Raw genomic sequence first — 6,680 nt, forward strand, 5'->3', positions numbered from 1 at the left:
GGATGTGCCCCTCAGCCTTCCCTTGCTCAGGGTGGCCCTGGTGATGCCCTACAGATACCATAGGCTAAAATAACTCCGTGACAGGTCCGCAGCTCTTTACAAAGGCCATAAACGGGGGGCGGGGTTGGGGGGGCTTGGGTTTGCTTTTATGGTTTGTGTGGGTTTGGCTTTTTTTTTAACAGCCCCCACCCCCCAAGTAGTTGCACTTGACAGAACAGGGCGTCTCATTAAGACACTTAACATAAATCTGTTTCCTCTGTCCTCGGGCTTTGCTGGAGGTTTTGCCTTTGAAAGCTGTGCAGTCTGAGAGGAAAGCGTTGTCGTGTAAAGCTGGTTCTAGTGTCTCCAAGTGGGGGGGTCTTGGTATCCTCAAATGCTCTTTAAAGAGAAACAGCTCGATAAGCCACATCTAAACATGGTGAGGGAAATAAGTGCTTTTCTATGATGTAGTTGATGCTAAACACTTTTTTTTTTTTAATATATTAGTTGAATAACTTACTTAGAGTATATTGAGGGTGAAATATTGATTGCTTTTTCTGCCCCAAATTCCTGCATCGAAGTTAGGTCCCCTCCAAGACGGTGTCCTTGTCACGGGAACGTTTTCCTCTCGTGAGAGAAATACACTCCTGATTAAAGATAGGTCTTTACTGTTCTTGTAGCTGTTGAAAGATTGTTCCGGAACCTATCTGCAATTGTAGAATACCTGATATCCAGGCAAAATTGCCTTTTTCTGGTTAATGGCTTCCACTTGATAAGGGCTGAAACGTATGTCGTGAGATGCTATAAACTTGAACACATGCTTAGCTTCAAAAGGTGGCTGTGTGCATTTGCAAAGTTGCTGCTGCTGCTTTTAGTTGTTGTTCTGTCTTCACTGCTGTGAGTGAACATGGTAGTTCTTAAATCCTGAGGTTTACCTACGTGTCTCTTTATCAGGAACCGCTTATTAAAATTAGTCAGTAGTTAATACATTTTCAGAAGGCTGGTTTTGCGTTAAGGAGTTGCTGGTATAGAACTTGTTCATGTACCATTCCTAGTGCTTCCTGCTTGCGTATTTGCAAAAAAACCTTCCAACCCCTTTAGTACCACGTTGTTTGTGCCAGCATGGCTTATTTGGTGAAGTGTCTTAACTTTTCCTGTAGTGATTTGGCAAAACTGTGTGAGGGGAACTTGTGGTAGCCATATCCTACTGGATATGAAATGACTTACTAATACTACAGTCCTCAGCTGCTGTAGTAAATATTTTTCTTTCTTTGTACTAAATGCTCTGCGTTTTTAAACAGGAACTTTGAACTTAGTAAGTTGATTTTGCGGTTCCCGGTAACGAATGCTTCACACAAGCTGTTCTCTTGCGTGTATTCTAGAACGGTGGACCTCAGCCTCCGTACTGTAAGCGAGCCCCATCATTCCTGCCTTCTCACCCCAACTGTGTGCTGCGTCCTGGTCCGTTTGCTGGTCTGATGTTGGCATGCCGAGATGCTCCCTAGGAGATTGTTAGGTGTTAGAATTCCGTATCAACCCAAAAACATGTAAACCGTTACCATTGCTGTGCTGGGCTTAATAGCAGCTAACTTAACGTGAGCCAGAAGCATAATTAGGTCCAACGCAGCATCTGTCTAACCCAGAATCCGGTCTGCAGTGGCTCAGTAACAGAAAACACTGTGGCCAGGGTTGTGGTTTTCCCAGGACAGGGCTTGTCCTTTGCCCTCCCAAGTGCTGACCCCGTGATGCTCACAGGTGTGAGGCGAGAACCTTCTGTGATCGTGGGGGGGCTGTGGTGTGTGCCCCAAATAGACGGGGGGTGCTTAGGCAGGAAGAAAGTATAGGAATAGGACAAGTGTCTGATGGTAATTCTCAGGCTGCTGTCCTGGTTTTGGCGATTCAAGGAGTTCCCGAGTCAAAGGTGTTGTTGTCTTATATCTAATAATTCTCAGTACATTTTTTCTGCTAATTTTTGACTTTTGAATTAAGCCACCTCTTCAGTATCGGGAGGAGCTGTGCGCCCGAACTGTGCGTTGTGAAGGAACACCTGCTCTTCTTTTCCCTACCACCTGCCAATTTCACTTGAAGCTCAATAGCTCTTACTCTGGAAGAGGCTGCAGACAAATCATTTGAATAGTGTAACCCAGCCTTTGAAGAGAGAAGTTCCTAAACAAACTAACCTTTTGATAAGATAACCCCTTATCTTGTGAGAGTCCTGTCAGAACACTGGTTCAATTGTGTTCCAGATGATGTCTTCACCGAATGGCAATAGTATGCAACTTTGACATATTTTTTTGGTGGTTTATAAGAAAACGGAGGCTTTTATTTCTTGAGAATCTAAAACTTTTGATGTTCACAAGTAGTAAAGATAGAAGCCTAAGCTTAATGCCATGTTACATTGTACTTTGAATTATTATTATTATTATTATTATTTTTTTCCTAGTGCTCAGAGACTGAAAGCGCTCTTAACTCTTTTCTTCTTCACCAGGAGGCAAGTGAAGCCTACTTGGTTGGCCTGTTTGAAGATACCAACCTGTGTGCTATCCATGCCAAACGTGTCACAATCATGCCAAAAGATATCCAGCTAGCACGCCGCATACGTGGAGAGCGTGCCTAAACGTCACTATGATGGGTTTGTCATTCTCGAAGCAAAATCTTCTTCCTGTTATTGGTAGTAATGAACGTTAGTTATTTTTTCCATGGGGTTAAAAGGTACCTAAGTATATGGTTGCAAATGGAAAAATAGGGGACAGAATTGGGTATTGGCAAGTTTTTTTCCATTTTCATTTGTGTGTGGATTTTTAATATAAACGAGGGGACATAAAACATCAATGTGGTCAAAAAATGTTTCAGTGAACAAGTTTCAACAATTCAACTTTATAAAAAAAATTATAAATAAACCTGTCAAATTTTTCTGGACAATGCCAGCATTTGGATTTTTTTAAACAAGTAAATTTCTTATCAATGGCAACTAAATGGTGTTTGTAGCATTTTTATCATACAGTAGATTCCATCCATTCACTATACTTTTCTAACTGAGTTGTCCTACATGCAAGTACATGTTTTTAATGTTGTCTGTCTTCTGTGCTGTTCCTGTAAGTTTGCTATTAAAATACATTAAATGATGCCTGCTTTTAGTCTTGATTTTTAAATATTACATGTGGGTTATATTTGATTAAAAAATAATCAGCCTTCCCTTCCCTTTTTCTCTTCAATATGTGACCTAAATACTTATAGCAGATCTAGGAAACAAACACTGGGGATGCTACCTTGGCTGAAGTAGCGTATATGTGAGGGGTTTTTAAGAGTGTAAAATTTCTGTCCACTCCATGTGAAAGCAAGTTTGGCGAGTATATTACCAGGCAGAGTCTGGAGCTGGACTGAGCTCTCTAATTAAGCTGCAGTGCTAAGAAGAAGCAGTTTTGTTGCTGTTTAGGTTCTTTTCTTACTCGACTTAATGCTGAATTTGGAAGCATTTCTGACTTTCATGGTTTGTTAGTACGGTATAGGTGATGGGGTGTGGTGGTTTGGGGGTTTTTTTGTGTGTGTTTTGGGGTTTGGGTTTAGGGTTTTTTTGCTTGTGGTTTGTTTTTTTTTTTTTTTTTAAACCCTTTTGCACTCTATTACCGGGTTTCTTGGTGTGTAGGCGTTCACTTTTTGGTTGACTACTTTTCTGTTTCAGTCGCACCCTCTAGCATGTTTGAGAGCTTAGTCCAGGTGTGATTAGTTTCAGTTTGTACACTCCAGTCAAAAAGACACTTTTGTACCATTTTTGTTAGTTACAGTACTTCATAGAAGCAGTACTTAGACAGGAGCACACGTTTGAAACTATTTTTTTTTTTTTTTTTAATATTCCCCACCCAATTGCTGATGAAAGTTCCTGTGAAGAAACTTACTGCTGAAATTATGTTGTATGAAAACTTTGTTTTAATTTTTCACCTGAAACTTGGTTAAGGATTCTGATGGACCAGTCTGGAAATGAGTTATGTGGTGTACTTGTTGATAGCTCTTGCAGATAATGAAATGAGTTACAGAGAAGAAAATATGTAGGCAGTGAACAGATTTCACCTCTATGCTAAGACCCCTACGGAGCTTATTTGCTGCTAACTTCTTTTGAGAGGTACTGAGCGAGTGAATTTGTCTGAAGATTTCCAAAGAGGATTAATAGGGATGTATTATCTGCTTTGGTATCTCGAACAGAGAGCCCAAAATTCCAGAATAAATCACATTATTCATAACTTGCTCGGCTCTAGTAATGAATGCTGTCTGCCAGGATTGTGCAGAGTAAAGTCTATTTAAATGGAGTAGCTTGTCACAGAGAAAACTAATGCTAGACAAAATGTGATCGCATCCTTTTGATGCCAAGCAGTTCATAGCTATCAACTAAAAATTAAGGAAGACTTGTCTCGGAGCATCCAGAACAACAGAAATATAAAAGGTGAGCAACTGAGACTTAACTGATTTGAGATGTTACTTCTGTCTGCTTGATAACAACACTGTTAAACTTGCTATAAATGCATTTCAGTGTAATTAGCTACCTGTTTTGCCCTGAACTTCAGAATTCTGTTTCATGCATCAGTCAACAGTGCTGCAACCACCTACACAAAAAGGTAATTAGGCTGATTTTTTCTTTTAATAACCTGGAACTGAAGTATCGATAAAGGAGCTTAATTTTTTCTTTCTTAGGCATATCGGAAAACCAAATCTAGAGATTTTGGTACTCATGAAATACCAAGTTCTTTCTCTTAAAAGAGAGAATTGAGGTGAGGAATACCATGACGATGCAGTTAAACTGTTAGAGGCGGAAGAATTCATAATGGAAGACGAGGGGATCAGGAGTCTATGCAGTTGACAACGTTTAAGTGTGCAGTGCTACACCTACAGCTTAGGGATAAACTTGCCTCTTTGAGAGCGTTGGTTGTGATGGTTGTGGTCCTAGAGATGCCGTGTGAATCCTGTTAGTGATTAGCTGTCTACATCTGTATCGATAGAGTGCTGTCTTGTTTTTATTCCTGAGGAATCTTAGGGCACCACCTCCCTGCTCCTCATCTGTTTTTTCAAGTATGGTGGATTTTCATTAATAGATATTTCCACTGTATTGCTGATCAAACTACTTAATCTCTAGCTTTCTCACCCCCTGCCCCGAGGACGCTATTATTTTTGTCTTTAATGTGCAGCAGCATGAAAATAAAAGCAATTAAATCATCAGCTTTCAATAAGAACTGCTTTTTTAAAATTAATATTTTGCCAGAATGGTCAGGTGTCTGTCCAATTTTGGATGGATCTTCTAGTTGATGCTGTTTAATGTTAATGGAGGAAGGGGAGTAGAAAAGGTGACGTCACCTTTTCTATTTTATGCTGAGAGTTTAGGTATTTGGGGTTGTATTTTTCCAGCAGATTTTAGAAGCTATCTGTCTATTGTTAGCATAACTCATCCAGAGTTGACAGCTCACTTGTACCTGGGAGTCTCTCAAAGACACGCTCTGCGGTACAGAAAGAGCAAAACGAAAAGGTGGGGATTGGTGTTAATACAAAAGCTGCGGAGGAGGAGGAGGAACAAGACCGTCTACAGTTCCTGTTTAATCAACTTCTTTCCTTGTGTAGTAGCATTCCTACAAAAGCGTTTCTGGAGGGACGGGAGGGCTACGTAGCACTTGAGATCCACAGTTAGGGCACGCATGGATTGTTGGAGAAGGTAGGATACAGCATGTTATTTAGAGTTAAGTTTTAAGCTGCTGCTGCGATGCTGGCGCTCCCTTCCTTTGGTCACTTGGGGATTACAGGTTCCTGCTCTCTGGGGTGAAGAAGAGGGGCGGGCAAAATGGTTCTGATCCAGTTACGGGCAGCGGTGTGGTTTAGAAATAACTGAAGAATTGTGTTTTGATCAATGCAATTTCCCCATTTCACGTGTTGCCACGTGTCCGCCATGCTGTTTGGAGCGAGCGATAGCTGCTGGTGGCCCTGTTAGCTGTCTGCGTATGCAGGCTTGGGCCATCACCTAAGAAGAAAGAGTCCAAAGTCTGCGGGCGTTTACCAAATAGGTATTGCGGCTTGTCGCCTTACTCTCCGTTGCCCGGGCTGCTTCCCCTGGAGCCCACAGGTGGGAAATGAGTCACGCGGGGAGTTAGCTGACCTACGGGACGATGATCCACTGAAACATTTTATTGCTCTTGGGTGTCCTGAATGTTCTTTTGATAAAAGAAGGGGTGGTCCTCTCGGAACTGTATATGCCTGCTTGTTGGGTGATACCATTTTTGAGGAAACTGTTGACAAACAAATATTAATGGATTTAAAATAACTTCAGGGGTTTTGTTTGTTTGTTTTTTCCAGAGAAGCGCGCTTTTCCTTAGCCGGTTTTGCAAGCACTGTTTAAAGTCTTAGAAGATTCTTAATATCTACAGTTGCCATGTGTCAAAGAAATTGTAATATTTAAAAATGTAAATTCCTATTAACTTGTGGCGTTTGGCAGTTGTGGGGAAAGGGAATGCCATCAGATTTGAATGTGGGCTAATTTAACAGTGACAGAAAAAGAAATCTGCTTAACTCACACATGCTGCGTTATCTGCAAAAAAATTACGGTTTACATGCAAGAGAGATGTAATACTGATTTAAAGCATTCTCATTCTGTGGAAGAAGTGGCTTCAGGTTCCTCTTTCACATTTAAAAAAAAAAAAGTAGGCTGAACTTCAGTTCTTAAAATA

The sequence above is a fragment of the Aptenodytes forsteri genome, unplaced genomic scaffold, assembly GCF_000699145.1.
Source record: "Aptenodytes forsteri isolate BGI_AS27 unplaced genomic scaffold, ASM69914v1 Scaffold280, whole genome shotgun sequence".
NCBI lineage: Eukaryota > Metazoa > Chordata > Aves > Sphenisciformes > Spheniscidae > Aptenodytes > Aptenodytes forsteri.